This window comes from Pan paniscus, chromosome 21, assembly GCF_029289425.2.
Source record: "Pan paniscus chromosome 21, NHGRI_mPanPan1-v2.0_pri, whole genome shotgun sequence".
Taxonomy (NCBI): domain Eukaryota; kingdom Metazoa; phylum Chordata; class Mammalia; order Primates; family Hominidae; genus Pan; species Pan paniscus.
The window spans coordinates 53191497-53211794 of record NC_073270.2 but is presented as its reverse complement, the minus strand read 5'-3'; the positions used below and the strand labels follow the sequence as shown (position 1 = coordinate 53211794).

General features: G+C 45.5%; 1 long non-coding RNA gene across 1 annotated transcript; it reads right to left on the bottom strand.

Annotated features, from left to right (window-relative positions):
• Positions 1-1818: 1818 nt before the first annotated feature.
• LOC134729704 (uncharacterized) lies at positions 1819-19065 on the bottom strand. The gene is made up of 3 exons (XR_010111045.1): positions 19012-19065; positions 7576-7673; positions 1819-3476 (listed from the first exon to the last, which is right to left on the bottom strand). It is a non-coding gene; the product is annotated as an uncharacterized LOC134729704 (long non-coding RNA).
• Between the last annotated feature and the right edge of the window lie 1233 nt (positions 19066-20298).

Sequence of the window (20298 nt, the reverse complement as noted above, 5' to 3'; positions counted from 1 at the left end):
AGCCACCACATCCAGCTTGTAACATTTTTGAAATGACATTTTAGAACTGGAGGACAGATTAGCAGTTGCCAGGGGGTTAAGGATGAGGGCTGCGAGTGCAGTCTGCGGGACAGAGGTTTGGGTGAGGTTATACAAAGGCACAATGAGGGATCCCTGTGGTCTTGAAACTGTTCAGTATCTGGACTGCGGTGGTGGACACACAAGACATGTGATAAAATTTTATAGAACTTAATACACACACAAATGAGTACAGCTAAAAAGGGAAATCTGGTCCAGTGAGGTGGCTCATGCCTGTAATCCCAGCACTTTGGGAGGCTGAGATGGGCAGATCACCTGAGGCCAGAAGTTCAAGACCAGCCTAGCCAACATGGCAAAACCCCATCTCTACAAATAAGAGAAATCTGAATAAGATTGGTGGGTCATATGAATATCAACATCCCGAATGTGATATTATACTATGCTTTTGCATAGTTGGAGGAAAATGGACAAAATGTAAAAGAGACCTCTGTATTATTTTTTACAAGTGCGTGTGAATCTGCAATTATCAAAATTATTTACTTCTCATTTTAATTTGTAGAGATAGGATCTCCCTGAGTTGCCCAGGCTGGTCTCAAACTCCCAGCCTCAAGCAATCCTCCCATCTCAGCCTCCCAAGTGTGGGGATTACAGGTGTAAGCCACCATGCTTGGTCCAAAATTTTTTCAATTCAAAAAACAAAAAAAACTAGTGGTGGGGCTGGATTTGGCCTGTGAGTTGGCCCACCGCCTGTTAGCAGTCCCTGACCACTGACTTCATGCCTGGCGAATGCTAAGTACCATATAAGTAGGATGACCAACTCCTTCTGGTCTGTCCAGGACTTTCCAGGTTTGCAGTGTTAAAATCAGGAAAGTCCTAGTCAATTGGGTTGAGTTGGATGCCTGATTATACACTTTTTTTTTTTTTTTGAGATGGAGTCCCCCTTTGTCCCCCAGGCTGGAATGCAGTGGTGCAATCTCAGCTCACTGCAACCTCTGCCTCCTGGGTTCAAGCAGTTCTCCTGCCTCAGCCTCCTGAGTAGATGGGATTACAGGCACGCGCCATCATGTCCAGCTAATTTGTGTATTTTTGGTAAAGACAGGGTTTTGCCATGTTGGCCAGGCTGGTCTGGAACTCCTGACCTCAGGTGATCTGCCCACCTCAGGCTCCCAAAGTGTTGGGATTACAGGCATGAGCCACCTTGCCCAGCCTTTTTTAAAATAGATTTTTTAAAAGACAGGGCCTTGCTATGTTGTCCAGGCTGGATTACAGTGGCTTTTCACAGGTGCAATGATAGCACACTGCGGCTATCATTCACTGCTGGCCTTGAAACTGCCTCTGCCAAATTATGACAGTAAGATGAATTTTACATAGTTGACTCCATCTTGCTTCTGACCTCCAAACTCCTTGGTCATTCCTGGGCATAGGCCAAGCTAACTTTGGGAGGAATTTAGTTTATAGTTTTATCTTAAAGCAAAGATAATAATAGCCCTCCCCAAAACCAAACCAGCTTTGTAAAACTAATGAAAGGCCACAAGGTTAGCAGGATGAGAGGGGACTGAATTCTGATAAAATAGGCACAGTTTCTATAATCCTTTACTGCTCGGGAGTCATGTGGCCAGAGGTCACAAGATTTGTAACTTTCCCAATTGCTTCTATAGATAACATCACCTATAGAACCTAAGGTGGTTGTTGTTTTTTCTTTTTTGAGACGGAGTCTCGCTCTGTCACCCAGGCTGGAATGCAGTGACATGATCTTGGCTCACTGCAAGCTCTGCCTCCTGGGTTCACACCATTCTCCTGCCTCAGCGTCCCTAGTAGCTGGGACTACAGGTGCCTGCCACCATGCCAGGCTAATTTTTTGTATTTTTAGTAGAGATGGGGTTTCACCATGTTAGCCAGGATGGTCTCGATCTCCTGACCTCATGATCTACCTGCCTTGGCCTCCCAAAGTGCTGAGATTACAGGCATGAGCCACCACACCTGGCCCATACATGCGTTTTGTTTGTTTGTCTGTCTGAAACGGAGTCTCGCTCTGTTGTCCAGGCTGGAGTGCAGTGGCGCGATCTCAGCTCACTGCACTACAAGCTCCACCTCCCGGGTTCAAGCGATTCTCCTGCCTCAGCCTCCCCAGGTAGCTGGGACTACAGGCGCCTGCTACCATACCCGGCTAATTTTTTGTATTTTTAGTGGAGACGGGGTTTCACCATGTTAGCCAGGATGGTCTTGATCTCCTGACCTCGTGATCCGCCCGCCTCAGCCTCCCAAAGTGCTGGGATTATAGGCGTGAGCCACTGCGCCCGGCCCATACAAGCATTTTAAATAATCTGAATGAGTTGTCAGTATTTGAATACTGGTAGATTTCACATAAAGATCTGAATTTCTGTCAATTTCTGGCTTCTTTTGAAATATGTATATAAAAGTATGGGAAAAGAGGGTCTACTTTCCTGATGGCTGATCTGAGGATCTGGAAAGGAGCATGGGCTCTCCAGTTTACCATGGTACCCACTATTCCCTGATGCCTTCCAGACACTGCGGCCAGTGAAGATTACAGGTTATCTTTCTTAAGCAAGCTCTATTCATTGCATCTTAGGTTCCTGTTAACGCATTTCAGTTTGTTACTCCTGTCCAGAAATTAAACTCCATCTGAGTAGACATTATTTCTGTTTTGGTTTCCATTATGCCCAGCATAGTACCATAGGATGCACTTAATAAAATTGAGAAAGAAAGAAAAGAAGACCGGGCATGGTGGCTCATGCCTATAATCCCAGCACTTTGGGAGGCCGAGGCGGGCAGATCACGAGGTAGAGATCGAGACCATCCTGGCCAACATGGTGAAACCCCGTCTCTACAAAATACAAAATATACAAAAAATACAAAAATACAAAAATTAGCTGGGCATGGTGGCACACGCCTGTAGTCCCAGCTGCTTGGGAGGCTGAGGCAGGAGAATCACTTGAACCCTGGGGCAGGGGCGGAGGTTGCAGTGAGCTGAGATCACGCCACTGCACTCCAGCCTGGCGACAGAGCGAGACTCCGTCTTAAAAAAAGAAAGAAAAGAAAGAAAAGAAGGAAAAAAAGGAAGGAAGGGAGGGAGGGAGGGAGGGAGGGGGAAAGAGGGAAAGCCCTCCCTCCCTCTGTTGTTTTCTCTGTCTGTTGCTCTGTTATTTGATCAGAGCAACCCAAAAGGACTAGTATGGGTTTCCTTATCTTCCATCTCCAGACATAGGAGACAGAACAAGAATATTTGCAAGGGAAAAAAAAGGTCAGATAATAGGGTTGAAATAAGAAGAAAGAAAAAGAAACAAAAATGACCCCATTACCTGGGCATGCTTGCACGTGCCTGTAGTCTCAGCTACTCAGGAGGCTGAGGCAGGAGGATCACTTGAGCCCAGGAGTTCCAGGCTGCAGTGAGCCATGACTGCACCACTGCACTCCAGTTTGAGTGACAGAGTGAGACCCTGTGTCAAAGAAAAAAACGACCCCATTATTCAGATCTAGCAGCATGCTGCTATTTACCAGATTTAGCAGCCACGCTATTAAATAAAGATGTTTTTAATTAACAAAACATGCCTTTTCTTTATCAGTTTTCACTTTTCACTGAGTAATGCAAAAGAGGCATGTGTTTTTGGGGGGTGGGGAGGCACTGATGCAAGTTGGGGTAGCGAAAAACATGCTTGAACTTGCCCCCTCTGGGTTTAGTCGGCACTCTCTATGCCCTGTCAAACCCTTCTGGAATGAACATTTGATGTTCCGGGGGTAAATCAAAAATAACTCCAAGGTGACATGTGCTGCAGACCCTTGAGATTATGTGTTTGTAATCGTATGAGATAAAAAAAAGAGGAAGCAGAAACACACATATATACACACGCAACCTTTCTACAGCTGGGCGCGGTTTCTATCAGCCTGGTCAACAAAGCCAAGCTTTCTGTAAAGAAACAAGCTGGGATCTTTCAAGGCCTTGGGTTCTGGGTGCCACTCTAAGGTCCTGCCTGTGCAGTTGACTTTTACACATCTGTTTTGCGAGACTTCAAAACCTCGATGTTCTGGCCACTTGGTTCTTGCAGCTGGCAGTTGGCACATTTAAGGCCTCTCCCCAAATGAAGGCCTTTGAAAATATATTTGAAAAATGTAGCCCCCACCAAATTTAAAAAGGCTATGAATAAAGACCGTTTGAACCTTGAAGCTCCACCTGAAGGCAGCAGTCCTTGGAAAGATTTCCTCAAGCTGGACATGGTAGCTTATACTTGTAACCCCAGCACTTTGGGAGGCCAAGGCGGGAGGATCATTTGAGCCCAGAAGTTCAAGACCAGCCTGGGCAACATGGCAAAATCCTAGCTCTACAAAAAATACACAAAAATAGGCCAGACGCAGTGGCTCACACCTGTAATCCCAGCACTTTGGGAGGCTGAGGTGGGCAGATCACGAGGTCAGGAGTTTGAGACCAGCCTGGCCAACATAGTGAAACCCCATCTCTACTAAAAATACAAACATTAGCTGGGTGTGGTGGCACGTGCCTGTAGTCCCAGCTACTTGGGAGGCTGAGGCAGGAGAATTGCTTGAACTTGGGAGGCGGAGGTTGCAGTGAGCCGAGACCGAGCCATTGCACTCTAGCCTGGGTGACAGAGTGAGACTCCATCTCAAAAAAAAAAAAAAAAACCCACAAAAATCAATTAGCTGGGTAGCTGGGTAGCTGGGTGTGCGCCCATGGTCCCAGCTACTTGAGAGGCTGAGGCAGGAGGATCACCTGAGGCCAGGAAGTTGAGGCTGCAGTGAGCTGTGATTGCATCACTCAATGCCAGCCTGGGTGACAGTGAGACCCTGCCTCAATGAATCAATCAAAGAAAATATTCCTCCAGCACCAGTTTTCATGCAAGGGAATTTTTGTTCAGTTTGGTTCAGCCAAATAAAGTCCAGGATAGAACCTGGGTCTATCAGAGTTCCCCAAATTTCAGTGACTCATGTAACGCCTTTGAGATTTTTGCCATCGCCACAAACCACCTTTTTTTTTTTTTGAGACAGCGTCTCGCTCTGTCACCCAGGCTGGAATGCAGTGGTGCAGCTGTTACAGTAGGTAGCTAGTCAGACAGGAACAGAGCAAGAGAGAGTTCCCCCACAACACACACACACCAGGAATGTCAGGTGACCAGAGGTGACCATCAGGTGATGCTCAGGCGGTTGTTAACTATCTCTCTAAAATAATGATTGGTCTCAGCCGACGCCAGGGAAAGGCAGTCTCCCAATAAGCAGAAAAAAAAAAACCAACCTGAAACTGGTGATCAGCAGCTTCCCAGTAAGATCTCAGGACTGGGTAAATGGGCTCAAGCATGGGAATTAAGAGGCAAAATGGCAAAGTTTAACTGATGACCGTCTAGGGACATTCAACTGGTAAGGGAAGAATGCCTCAAGTGAGCACGAGCAACTCCAATAAACACATTGCACGTGCAGACAGCCCATCCCCAGTGAAAAATCACGGGAGAAGGAACTCAAGACCCCGGAAGTATGTCAGCATATAAAACACAAATCACAGGTAAAACAGGGTGCTTGATTTCTCAAGTCGCCCGCCTGACCCTCTTCCAACATAGAAAGGCCCTGTTTCTACAAAAAATTTAAAAAATTAGTTAGACGTGGTGGTGCACACCACTAATCTCAGCTACTTGGGAAGCTGAGGTGGGAGGATCACTTGAACCCAGAGTTTGAGGCCACAGTGAGCTATGATTACCCCACTGTATTCCAGACTGGGCAACAGAGCAAGACCTATCTCAAAAAAAAAAAAAAAGAAAAAAGAAATGGTTTGACCAGTTAGAATTTTTCATTCCTTATGGGTACAGTGATTGGTTCAAGAATGGGGTTGTGATCCAAGCCAAGTCTTTGAGGCTCAGTTCTTAAACTTTTGTTGCAACAGTTGCCTAAAAGATTCCTCTGGAATTGCTAACTTGGTAGGAAGTAAGTCTGTAGTTGCTGGAGCCACCACTCGGTAAGATTCTGCCTGAGAATAAAGCGGAGATGAGCAATAAAAACAGAGACCAAATAAGTATGACCTTGTTGCTCAGATCCAGCCATGCCTGAAGCTGGGAAACTCCGAACTTTTGAGTTGTGCCAGCCAATACATTTCTCCCTAACATCTTTTTTCTTTTTGGTTTTTTGTTACTTGCAATTGACTGATATATATACCACCACAAATGGCAGGATACATAGCAGACATTATTGTTGGCCTACTCAAAAACTTTTCTTCCTTTTTAAACGAGAATTCTGGTTGGGACCAGATGTTCACCTTTCTCCTGCTGGCCATGTGCTTCCAGGGAGATGGATCCCAGTCCCAACCCCAGCCTGAGGAATACATATGAACCAATCACGGTGATCCAGACCACTTGTCAGTGGTTGGTTTCGGCTTATCACGTGATGCCCTCTAGCCAATAAGACAATAAAAAAACTCCGCTGCACGCTGGGAAAGGTTTTTCTCATTAACAGAAACGTGTTGTTATGACTTGAATGTCTGAAATTGTGGGCATTATCGTGGCATCACGAGTGAGAATATCTAACACACTAAGAGAGGCAGAGAAGAACTGCAGAAAGAATTTAGGTTCTGACAATATTTGAGCCCCTGAGAACTATCTATACCTATGGATCCTTGACAACTTGAAAGAGTTGCTCTCTTGGTGGCAAAGTTACTGTAGTAACTGAAGCCTCCCAAACCGACACCACCACACAGGAGAAAAGCGTATGCTCAGGGCTTTCTCTTGAAAGGGAAGAAACTGCTTCCCTTCCGGAGTCCCAGATAAAACCTTGGATCTCATTGCCTCTCATTCAGTGATGTGTTGATCTGCGAACCCTAACGAGAAGACCAGGGAAGCCAGGCGTGGTGGCTCACGCCTATAGTCCCAGCACTTTGGGAGGCCAAGGCGGGCGGATCAACTGAGGTCAGGAGTTTTGAGACCAGCCTGACCAACATGGTGAAAGCCTGTCTCTACTAAACAAATACAAAAAAATTAGCCTGGCGTGGTGGCATGTGCCTGTAATCCCAGCTACTCAGGAGGCTGAGGCAGGAGAATCACTTGAACCTAGGAGGCAGAGGTTGCAGTGAGCCGAGATTGTGCCACTCCAACCTGGGTGACAGAGTGGGAAGGCCAGGGTAAAGAAAAGACTTTGATTGATGTAAGCCAATCAGGACCCAACTCTGGAGCATGGGGTAAAGTAAATCTTATTCCAAAACACATGGAATTAGAGTGTGAAAGTTGGTGTTCTGTGGTTCCATTAATGGTGTCCTGGAAAGATTACAAAAGAACACTTACATTCTCTTCCAACCCAGGAAGTCATAGGACTTTGGGGGCGGGGGTGGAAGGAGAGAGAAAGAAACATGTCATTTGCTCAACATGGTACTTAGCATTATCGAAGATTAAGAAAATGTATAGCACATGATCCCTGCTCTCAGAGAATTTACAAGTGAGATTAACTGCCCCTTAATATATCAGTTTGGGAGACCTGCCCTTCAAAGACTATATTTTTTTTGTTGAATACTCTATTAGAGTAACGCTAGCCACTGTAACAAATAACACTCACATTTCAGAGGCTTGCATAATAGAAGTTTATCTCCTCTAGCGCTGCATTGCCAGTTGACTGACAGCTTTCCTCCATCCCTGGGGCCTCATCGTTGATGTCTGCATCCAGTGGTGGCAGGGGAAGGAGAATGGAAAAGGCGCACATGTTTCTCAACTGCTTTGTGCAGAGCTAATACACATTGCTTTTGCTCACATTCTATTTGCAGAATGAATCACAGGCTGTACCCAGATGCAAAGGGGATTGGGAAATATTGTCCCTGGCTGCTTTCCAATGACAACTCTATATCCTAAGGATAACTAGCCATCTCCGTCACTCAAATATTGCCTGTAATAATGGCAAATGCCCACAAGGATGCAGAAATGCCTTGATCATGTTTAAGCAATTTAAATCATATACCAAAATTTCTCACTCTCAGCCCGATTGACATTTCAGGCCAGATAATTGTTTTGGGGTAATCCTGTGCATTGTAAGATTCAGTTTAGCAGCATCTCTGGCCTCTACCCACTAGATGCCAGTAGCACCCCCACCACCAGTTGTGACAATCAAAAACCTCTCCAGACAGTGCCAAACATCCCCTAGGACACAGAACATTTCCATCCTCCAAAAAGTTCCCTCTTGCCCCTTCCCAAAACAAGATAACCACTATCCTGACCTTTATCACCCTTAGTTTTCTCTATTCTTAGACTCCACATAAATGGAATCATACAGAATGAACTCTTTTTTTTCTTTTTTGAAACAGAGTCTCGCTCTGTCACCCAGGCTGGAGTGCAGAGGCATGATCTTGGCTCACTGCAACCTCCGCCTCCCTTGTTCAAGGGATTCTCCTGCCTCAGCCTCCCAAGTAGCTGGGATTACAGGTGTCCGCCACCACGCCTGGCTAATATTTTTATTTTTTGTAGAAACATGGTCTCACCATGTTGGCCAGGCTGGTCTCAAACCCCTGACCTCAAATGATCCACCTGCCTCAGCTTCCCAAAGTGCTGGGATGACAGGCGTGAGCCACTGCATCCAGCATGAACTCATGTATCTGGCTTCTTTCACTCAAATAATGCTTTTCAGATTGAGTCACGCTGGATGCCCCAGTAATTCTTTCCTGGCTGTTGTTGAGTAGAATTCCATTTTGGGACCATACCATCATTTGTTTACCCTCTTGTTGTCGGGCACTTGGTTGTTTCCAGTTTGGACTATTATGAAACAAGCTTCTATGAACATTCTGGAACAAATTTTTTTTTCTTTTTTTTTGAGATGGAATCTTGCCCTGTCTCCCAGGCTGGAGTGCAATGGCAAGATCTCAGCTCACTGCAACCTCCACCTCCTGGGTTCAAGCGATTCTCTTACCTCAGCCTCCTGAGTAGCTGGGACTACAGGCGCGCACCACCACGCCCAGCTAATTTTTTTCCTCAGGTGATCCGCCCTCCTCAGCCTCCCAAAGTGCTAGGATTACAGGCATGAGCCACCGCACCTGGCCTGGAACAAGTATTTTTATGGACATGGCACACATTTCTCTTAATCCAAGAGTGGAATTACTGGGTCAGCAGTAGGTAAATGTCAAACTTTATTAGGTATTGTAGTTAACCTATATTATTTTTAAGTTGTATTTATTTATTTTTATTTTTTATTTTTTGAGACGGAGTTTCACTCTTGTTGCCTAGGCGGGAGTGCAATGGTGCAATCTCGGCTCACTGCAACCTCTGCCTCCCGGGTTCAAGCAATTCTCCTGACTCAGCCTCCTGAGTAGCTGGGATTACAGGCATGCGCCACCACGCCTGGCTAGCATTTATTTATTTTTTAGAGAGTCTTGCTGTGTTGCCCAGAATGGTCTCAAACTCCTGGCCTCAAGCGATCTGCCTGCCTCAGCCTCCCAAGGTGCTAGGATTATGAGCATGATCCACCACACCCAGCCTTCTCCTTGTACCGTTTCCTTCACCCTTCTTCAGAGGTAACCACTCTGAGCCTTTCTGCTCTGTCCTTCTAGAACATTCTTTCTATTTAGGCAGCTAGTTTATAGCAGTTAGGAGCTTAATGTGGCCTTGGGCACATGTATGAACTCTCTGTGTCTTCCTCATTCCTAAAAAAGGCATTTGTTTGTTTGTTTCTTTGTTTTTTGTGACAGTCTCGCTGTGTCGCCCAGGCAGTGGCATGATTTCAGCTAACTGCAAACTCCGCCTCCTGGTTCAAGTGATTCTCCCGCCTCTGCCTCCTGAGTAGCTGGGACTACAGGCAGGCGCCACCACACCTGGCTAGTTTTTGTATTTTTAGTAGAGACGGGGTTTTGCCGTGTTGTCCAGGTTGGTCTTGAACTCATGACCTCAGGTTATCCACCCACCCAGCCTCCCAAAGTGCTGGGATTATAGACGTGAGCCATCGCACCTGGTCTGATTGCGTTTTTTTGCACACTTCTATCTGCTATGGTTTGACTGTCCCCTTGAAAATTCATGTTGAAACTTAATACCCAATGTGGCAGTACTGAGAGGTTCAGCCTTTAAGAAGTGATTGGGCTTGGCCCAGTGGCTCATACCTGTAATCCCAGCACTTTAGGAGGCCGAGGCGGGCAGATCACCTGAGGTCAGTTCAAGACCAGCCTGGCCAACATGGTGAAACCCTCATCTCTACTAAAAATACAAAAATTAGCCAGGTATGATGATGCATGCCTGTAATCCCAGCTACTGGGGAGGCTGAGGCAGAAGAATTGCTTGAACCAAGGAGGCTGGAGGTTGCAGTGAACCGAGATCGTGCCACTACACTCCAGCCTGGGTGACAGAGTAAGACTCTGTCTCAAAAAGAAAAAAAAAAAAAAAAAAAAACAGAAAAACAAAAAACAGAAGTGATTGGGTCATGAAAGCTCTCATGAATGGATTCATCCATTCATGAATTAATAGATCAATGAGTTAATGGGTAAATGGATTAATGAGTTGTCATAGAGTGGGACTTGTGGCTTTAGAAGAAGAAGAAGAGAGACCTGAGGTAGCTGCTCAGGCCCCTCTTCATGGGATGCCCTGTGCTTCTTTGGGTCTCTGCAAAGAGTCCCCAACAGCAAGAAGGCACTCATCAGATGCAGCCCCTCGAGCCTGGGACTTAGCCTCCATAATTGTAAGAAATAATTCCTCATATATGTACCTACTATGTACCCACATAAATTAAAAATTTAAAAAGTAATAATTCCTTTTATTTATAAATTACCAAGTTTTATGTATTCTGTTATTTCTGTTATAAGCAACAAAAAACAGACTTAAGACAATATTATTGAATTTTCCACAAAGGTCACTTCTGTATAAATTAAGGGAAGCCTGTACTTTCTTTTGTTTGGAACATTACCAAAACTTGTTCACTACTTTAGACAATCATGTCACTTCTGGCAATGCAACTCAGTAAAACTCAAGGGAGTTTTCATCACCAGTAATCACCCCTGTGTGGGTCCACGTTCAAGGCTGTCCCTTCACAGTGAATGTGCACATCTGACCTCTCCGATGCATCCTCAGTTAGATGGGGCTGAACACACTCATACCAAAATCTGTGTGTTAGGGCATCCTATGGGGGGGTTCCAGAGACAAAAGGAAGACAGGGAGAAGAGATGCTGAACAGACATTAAGAAGAGTTGGCCAAGACAGGCGGTTAGCCTGAGCTCAGGAGTTTGAAATCAGCCTGGGCAACACAGTGAAACACTGTCTCTACTAAAAATACAAAAAAATTAGCCGGCTACTTGGGAGGCTGAGGCAGGAGAATTACTTGAACCCAGGAGGCGGAGGTTGCAGTGAGCTGAAATCGCATCACTGCACTCCAGGCTGGGTGAAAGAGTGAGACTCCGTCTCCAAAAAAGAAGAAGAAGAGTTGGCCTTGCTGTAATTATTCCCATTTCATAGGTGGCTAAGGCAGGGCATAGAGAGATTCAAGTGGTTGAGGAGTGGAGGAGGCAGACTCAAACCCAGTTACCACTACAACTTACTTACCGCCTGTGTTAGTCAGGGTTCTCCAGGGAAATAGAACCAGTAGGATAGATAGATAGATAGATAGATAGATAGATAGATAGATAATTATATTAATAGATGATAGATAATAGATTGATAGATGATAGATAGATCGCCTCTTGGCCTTTTGGCTAAAATCAAGTGTAGATTGACAGATGATAGATAAGTGATAGATAATAGATGATAAATAGATGATAGGTAGATAGGTACATAAATAGATGATAGGTAGATAGATGATAAATAGATGATAGGCAGATAGAGCAATAGATTGATTTATAATAGATAAATAATAGAAATTGATAGGTGATAGATTGATAGATAATAGATTAATAGATAGATGATAGATAATAGATCGATAGATCATAGATGAGATAGGTGATAGATACCAGATGATAGATAGATAGATAGATAGATAGATAGATAGATAGATAGATAATAAAGAGATAAATAGATGATAGGTAATGCCCGTAATCCCACCACTTTGGGAGGCTGAGATGGGCGGATCACCTGAGGTCAGGAATTCGAAAACAGCCTGGGCAACATGGTGAAACCTCATGTCTACTAAAAATACAAAAATTAGCTGGGCATGGTGGCACATGCCTGTAGTCCCAGCTACTTGGGAGGCTGAGGCAGGAGAATCGCTTGAACCCAGAAGGCAGAGGTTGCAGTGAGGCAAGATCACACCACTGCACTCCAGCCTGAGCAATAGAGTGAGACTCCATCTCAAAAAAAAAAATCAGCGATAGGTAGACAGATAATAGGTAGGTAGGTAGGTAGGTAGATAGATAGATAGATAGATAGATAGATAGATAGACAGATAAATAGATAGATAGTTATGAACAGGAAGAGATTTATTACAGGGATTGATTCATAGGATTATGGAGGCGGAGGAGTCCCACTATCTGCCATCTGCAAGCTGGAGGCCCGAGAAAGCTGGTGATGCGGTTCCAGTACAAATCTGAAAGCCTAAGGACCAAGGGAGCCAACAGCATCTGTCCTGGTCCAAGTCAGAAGGCCCAAGTCAGAACGGCAGGAGAAGGTGGATGTCTCAGCTGAAACAGAGAGAGAATTCATCCTCCCTCTGCCTTTTTCTTCAATTCAGACCCTCAAGGATTGGGTGATGTCCATGCACGCTGGCAAGCGAGGTTCTTCTTTACTCAGTCTATTGTTTCAAATGCTAATCCCTTCTGGAAACACCCTCCTGGAAATGTTTTACCAGCTACCTGGGCATCCCTTAGCCAGTAGATTAACTATAACACTGTCTATGTGCCGCTTAATTTTCTGGCAACTGTTCTCATAAATTGTTGAAAAATTGCACTGATAAATAAAGGTAAACACAGGCTCTACTGTTCCTTGTGTTCTCTGACACAGCATCCAATCGCTGGACGTCAAGGAGTGAGTCCCAATGTTACAGGGTACAAAGAGTTCAGCAAAGAAATGCTCTCAGCTGGGAAATTTGAATATATCAAGTACCTGCATATTTGATGACATTAGGAATTATTGTTAATTTTTTTTTTTTTTTGAGACAGAGTCTTGCTCTGTAGCCCAGGCTGGAGTGCAGTGGCACAATCTCGGCTCACTGCAACCTCTGCCTCCCGGGTCAAGCAATTCTCCTGCCTCAGCCTCCTGAGTAGCTGGGATTACAGGCACATGCCACCACATCCAGCTCCTGACGCCGACCTTGGGCTCCCAAAGCACTGGGATTACAGGCTTGAGCCACCGCGCCCGGCCATTGTTAACTTTTAAAATGTATGATATTAGAATTGTGATTATGACCAAAGTCGAGTCTTTATTTTTTAGAGATACACACGGAAGTATCCACAGAGTGGTGTGATAGCTGAGATTTGCATCAAAGTAATCCAAGCAGCAGGAACGAGAGTGGAGGGAAAGATGAAGCAGGATTGCCCCTAAATTGCTAATTGTCAGTATCTTTTTTATGTTTTTATTTTTCTTTTAGAGACGGGATCTTGCTTTGTTGCCCAGGCTGGAATGCAGTGGTGGGATCATAGCTCATTGCAGCTTCCAACTTCTGGGCTCAAGTGATCCCCATCCTGCTTCAGCCTCCTGAGTAGCTGAGACTACAGGTGTGTGCCACCACGCCCAGCTGATTTTTTTTTTTTTTTGGATGGTGTGCACCCAGGTTGGAGTGCAGTGGCGCAATCTTGGCTCACTGCAACCTCTGCCTCCCAGGCTCAAGTGATCCTCCTGCCTCAGCCTCCCAAGTAGCTAGGACCACAGACGTGTGCCACCACACCTGACTAATTTTTGTATTTTTGGTAGAGATGGGGTTTTACCATGTTGCCCAGGCTGGTCTCAAACTCCTGAGCTCAAGTAATCCGCCTGTCTCAACCTCCTAAAGTGCTGTGATTACAGGCGTGAACCACCGTGCCTGGCCCACCCAGATAATTTTTAAATTTTTTGTAGAGACAGGGTCTTGCCATGTTGCCCAGGCTGGTCTTTAACCCCTGGGCTCAAATTATCCTCCTGCCTCAACCTACCAAAGCAGTGGGATTGCAGATATGAGCCACTGTGCCCAGTTGAGCTGATAATTGTAGAAACCAGATAATGGACAAGGGAGATGATGATACTATTTTCTCTCCTTTTGTATGTTTGATTTTTTCATAATGAAATAATAATAATCAATAAAGGAAAGCTCCTGCTATAAATTTTCCTTTTTCTTTCTTTTTTTTTTTTTTGAGACAGAGTCTTGCTCTGTCACCCAGGCTGGAGTGCAGTGGCGTGATCTCGGCTCACTGCCACCTCTGTCTCCCAGGTTCAAACGATTCTCCTGCCTCAGCCTCCCAAGTAGCTGGGATTACAGGCACGTGCCACCACGCCAGGCTAATTTTTGTGTTTTTAGTAGAGATGTGTCTCACCATGTTGGTCAGACTGGTCTGGAACTCCTGACCTCAAATGATCCACCTGCCTCGGCCTCCCAAAATGCTGGGATTACAGGCCTGAGCCACCACACCCAGCCTTATTTTTCTATTTAAGTCTGTAAAGCTGACTTCTCCATAAAAGGCATTCTAATTCATATCTACTGATAGAAAACCACAGTTAACAATCTATACACCATGGATGAAATTAGAAGCAGGTGAATTAAAGCTATCCAGTCATGAACTGCTTTCACTCCTGCTCAGAGTTCATCTTGACGGCTTCCTAATTCCCAGAAGACTGTCAGATGAGGCAGAGAACAATATCTCCCAAAAGTTTTTGTGGTATCTGAAGAAAGTGACTCATTGGAAACTCAAAGTCAGGGCCTGTGCGTTACTTATAATGATAGTTAACTCTTACATAACAGTGACTGCATGCCAACCTCTCTTGTTAGTACTTGACAAATATTAACCCATTTAATTTTTATCAATCTCAGGAAATACGTACGATTATTAAGCCTATTTTACAGATGAGGAAACAAAAGCATAGAGCGTTTAAATGACTCATCCAAGGTCTCACAGCGAGTAAGAGGTGGGGCCGGGATTTGAACGCAGGCAAACAGATTCCATGTCTACATTCTTCCTGATGATTTCGACCACCTCCATGTTATTTTGGTAATGCATCTCTGGCAGTTTACTGAGTATCAGATAACAGCGAATTGGGGGTAGGTTGGGGAAAGCAGTTAAGATCAGTGTTCATTCTCTGCCAACCTGAAGTATTCCTAGAAATAGCAGATAACTGAGGCTGGGTGCGGTGGCTCACACCTGTAACCCCAGCATTTTCGGAGGCCGAGGCGGGTGGATTACTTGAGGTCAGGAGTTGGAGACCAGCCTGGTCAACATAGTGAAACCCTCGTCTTTACTAAAAATACAAAAATTAGCTGGGCGTGGTGGCCGGTGCCTGCAGTCCCAGCTACTCGGGAGGCTGAGGCAGGAGAATCACTGGAACCTGGGAGGCGGAGGTTGCAGTGAGCTGAGATCGCACCACTGCACTCCAGCCTGGGGGACAAAGCAAGACTCTGTCTCAAAAAAAAAAAAGAAAAGAAATAACAGAAAATTTACATTATGTGTCTCCCCTAGGAAAGCTATAATAAAATAGCCACCATTTAGGAAACTGCTGCTGTGAATAAGCTGCTGTGCTCACAGAAAAATACACTATGATAATCTCAGTTGCATCAATAAATATTCTATGTACCAGGCTCTATTCTAGATACTGAGGATACAGCCCTGAAAAGACCAACATGATTTAAACCCACGTGGAGCTTCTTGGGACCTACATTGACCAACATAGTGGGGCAGAAGAGATGCTGCACACGTCTAGAGCTTATACCTTGAAAAACTTTGCAGCTTCCATTTTCACTCTTTTGGAACTCTGCCCCAAGACCACCACACCAGAAGAAACTCTGAAAGAAAACCCACAGAATGAGAGAGACTTAGCCACCTGGCTGTCCCGGCTGAGCCTTCAGCCACGTGCAGCTTCACGAGCAAACCCAGGTGAGACCAACAGAAGGGCCACGCAACCACCCAAAGACTCATAAGAAATAATAGGCCAGGCCCAGCGGCTGACGCCAGGAATCCCAGCACTTTTGGAGGCTGAGATGGGCAGATCCCTTGAGTCCAGGCCTGTAATCCCAGCACTTTGGCAGGTCAAGGCAGGCGGATCACTTGAGGTCAGGAGTTTAAGACCAGCCTGGCTAACAAGGTGAAAGCTCGTCTCTAATAAAAATACAAAAATTAGCCAGGCATGATGCTGCATGCCTGTTATCTCGGCTGCTTGGGAGGCTGAGGCAGGAAAGTCACTTGAACCTGGGAGGCGGAGGTTGCAGGGAGCTGAGATGGTGCCACTGCACTCCAGCCTGGGTGACAGAACAAGACTCCATCTCAGGGGTTGGGGGGAGATCCCTTGAATCCAGGAGTCGAAGACAGCCTGGGCAACATGGTGAAACCCCGCCTCCACAAAAAATTAGTCAGGCATGGTGGTACAGGCCTGTAGCCCCAGCTACTCGGGAGGCTAAGGTGGGAGGATCACTTGAGACCGGGAGGTGGAGGTTGCAGTGAGTTGAGATCACACCACTGCACTCCAGCCTGGGTGACAGAGACACCCCCATCTCAAAAAATAAATAAATAGTGGCCATTTATTGTATCAAACAAATTCCCAATACATCATTCAGTGTCCAACTTGGGGTGGGGGTGTGTTTTTTTGGGGGGAACCTAATTTATCTCAGATCATAGAGATTCAAACCAAGATCAGAAGAGCTGGTGGTTGGTTGTTGTTTCTGAAAACTCATAGCTAGACCCTCAAAAGTTAATAAATGCAACAGGATTTAAAACTCAGCTTTGTTTGTCTTGGTGTGTTACGAAAGAACACAAGAAAAAAATTGCATTTCACCACTCCTGTGGCTTAAGAAGAAAGCGACCAAACAAGTCAATTAACTTGTAAGTGAGGGCCCAGTCATGTGGTGGAGAGACTCTCCTGCCGCACACAATCACTTACAGAGGAGCAGAGTCAATAACAGCCAAAGATTTCACCTGATAATTGTCAAAATGTTTAAATACACCATTACAGTGTGCAAACAGGACTTTATCTTCAGCTCCAAGCACATCAAAACCGCTGGTTTAATTCCAGCAGCTTATGCTTTCAAAGGAGTATTGAGTGAAGGCATACAGGGATGGGCTGAAATCCACACCTTCCCCCAGGCAGATCGACAAACCTTTTCGCTGGGCTGAGTCCAGCTTCTGAACTTTTGTACAAAATCTCTAACACCCACTGTCACAAAAAACTGAAGACCTGTCTTAGGACCAGGGATGGATCCAGGTTTTGTGGTACCTGAAGCTTAGACAATTTGGGGGAGCCTTCTTTAAAACAAATACAAAATTTAAGTACAAAATTAGGTATAAAAGTGAATGTTTAGGCCAGGTGTAGTGGCTCATGCCTATAATCCCAGCACTTTGGGAGGCCAAGGTGGAAAGACTGCTTGAGGCCAGGGGTTCGAGATTAGCCTGGGCAACATGTGAGACCCTGTCTCTACAAAAGATTTTTTAAAATTAGCCAGGTGTGGTGGCATGTGCCTATAGTCCTAGCTACTCGGGAGCTGAGGCAGGAGGATTGCTTGAGCCCAGAAGGTTGACACTGCAGGGAGCCGTGATTGCACCACTGCATTCCAGCTTGGGAGACAGAGCAAATCCCTGTTTCCTGTTTCAAAAACATAAATAAAAAAGAAGAAGAAGAAAGAAAAGAAGAAGAAGAAGGAAGAAGAAAGAGGAGGAGGATAGGAAGAGGAGGAGGAGGAGGAGAAGGAAAAAGGTGAATATTTAAAGTGAGAACAGGGCCAGATGCAGTGGCTCATACCTGTCATCCCAGCACTTTGGGAGGCCGAAGCAGGCAGATAGCTTGAGCTCAGGAGTTCGAGACCAGCCTGGCCAACATGGTAAAACCCTGTCTCTACTAAAAATATACACACAAAAAAAATTTAGCCAAGTGTGGCGGTGTGCACCTGTAGTCCCAGCTACTTATGGGGGGCTGCGGTGGGAGGATCACTTGAGCCCGGGAGGTTGAGGCTGCATTGAGCCAAGATCATGCTACTGGACTCCAGCCTGAGTGACAAAGTGAGATCCTGTCTCAAAAAAATAAAATGAAAAATCACAAAAAAGTCATGGGGCTGTGTTAGCCAGACTCCAAAATGCCCTCCAGTAATCCAATGATCCTTTGCCTCCTGGTGTGCCCACCTTGTGCAGTGCCCTCCTCTATTGCACCAGGGTGGTCTGTGTGACCCGTAAAATTAGGCAGAAGTGATGGTGCATCATGACAATACTGCTTCTGTCTTGGTTTCTTTCTCTCTCTCTCTTTTTTTTTTTTTTTTTTTTGAGATGGAGTCTCACTCTGTTGCCCAGGCTGAAGTGCAGTGGCACCATCTTGGCTCACTGCAACCTCTACCTTCTAGGTTCAAGTGCTTCTCGTGCCTCAGCCTCCTGGGTAGCTGTGATTACGGCGTGCACCACCACACCTGGCTAATTTTTGTATTTTTAGTAGAGATGGGGTTCACCATGTTGGCCAGGGTGGTCTCAAACTCTTGACCTCCAGTGATCTGCTCGCTTCAGCCTCCCAAAGTGCTGGGATTACAGTTGTGAGCCACCACACCCAGCCCCTCTCTCTTTCTGAAAACTTCTCTCTTGGTTTCTCTCTCTCACTTAGTGAGGGAGCCAGCTTCCATGTCATGAGGGACTGAAACCTTCTGACCACAACCACATGAACAAGCTCAGAAACAAATCATCTGGCCCCAAAGAGGCTTCCAGCCTCTGCAGCCCAGCCAACAGCATGACTGTAAACAGGGCAGATACCCTGAGGCAGAACCACCCAGCAAAGCCACTCCTGGATTCCTGACCCACAGAAACTGTGAGATAAATGTTTTATTGGTTTAAGCTGCTAAATTCTGAAGCAATTTGTTACACAGCAATAGATAGCTAATACAGAGGCCTTCAGAGACTCACGTTCCTGTCTTCTGGGATGGTTTTAGGTCATTATTTATTTACTTACTTACTTATTTTTCTAGACGGGGTCTTGCTCTGTCTCCCAGGCTGGAATGCAGTGACTCAATCATGGCTCACTGCAGCCTCCTGAGCCTCCCGGGCTCAGGAGATCCTCCCACCCCAGTTTCCTGGGCAGCTGGGACTACAGGCGTGTGCCACTGAGCCCAGCTTTAAGTAATTTTCCAGAAGCGTTCACATACAAATGCTTTCGCTTTGCAGCCTGGATTCCATCCCCACTGAAAACTCCTTCCAATGCCCAGCACTACTGAATCTCTGCTTCCTAAAGGTGTGTGGAACACTGAGTAGGAACTCAAGCTATATTTGCTGAATACATGGATATATAAGAGCCTTGCAAGAGCGATATTTCATCCTTATTTTATAGATCAGGAAATGGAAACTCAGAGACATTAAGTAACTAGCTTAAGATCACACAGCTAGAGACCGACTAAGTCTTAATTCCTCAGTGGAAAGTTTTTAGAACCTGTAGTGTCAATTTCTTTGATGCTTTCCATAGTACCAAGTACATACTAAATGCTTAATGCAGATTGACTGAAAGAGTTAATGGTGTGAGATGGGTGTGGTGGCTCACACCTGTAATCCCAGCACTTTGAGAGATTGGGTGGTTGGATGGCTTGAGCCTAGGAGTTCAAGAACAGCCTAGGCAACATACTAAGACCCCGTTTCTGCTAAACGATGTGGTGGCTTACGCTGCACCTATGGTCCCAGCTACATGGGAGGCTGAGGTGGGAGGATCACTTAAGCCAGGTAGATCAAGGCTGAGGTTAGCTGTGATCGTGCCACTCACCTCTAGCCTGAGTAACAGAGTGAGACCCTGTCTCTAAAAAAAAAAAAAAAAAAAAAAAAAAATTAAGTTAATGGCATAGCAGGTCTTTATCTAGTTAGGTAAATGTCTTTTTAATATAGAAACAAGAGGCCGGGCATGGTGGCTCAAGCCTGTAATCCCAGCACCTTGGGAGGCCAAGGCGGGCGGATCACTTGAGGCCAGGAGTTGGAGACCAGCCTGGCCAACATGGCAAAACCCTGTCTCTACTAAAAATTAAAAAAATTAGCCAAGCATAATGGCACACATCTGTAGTCCCAGCTACTTGGGAGGCTGAGGCAGGAGAATTGCTTGAACCCAGGAGGTGGAGGTTGCAGTGAGCCAAGATCGCACCACTGCACTCCAGCCTGGGTGACAAAGCAAGACTCCGTCTCAGAAAAAAAAATAATAAAAAATATATATACACACATATATACACATATATACATATATATATATAAAAACAGGAACCATGGTG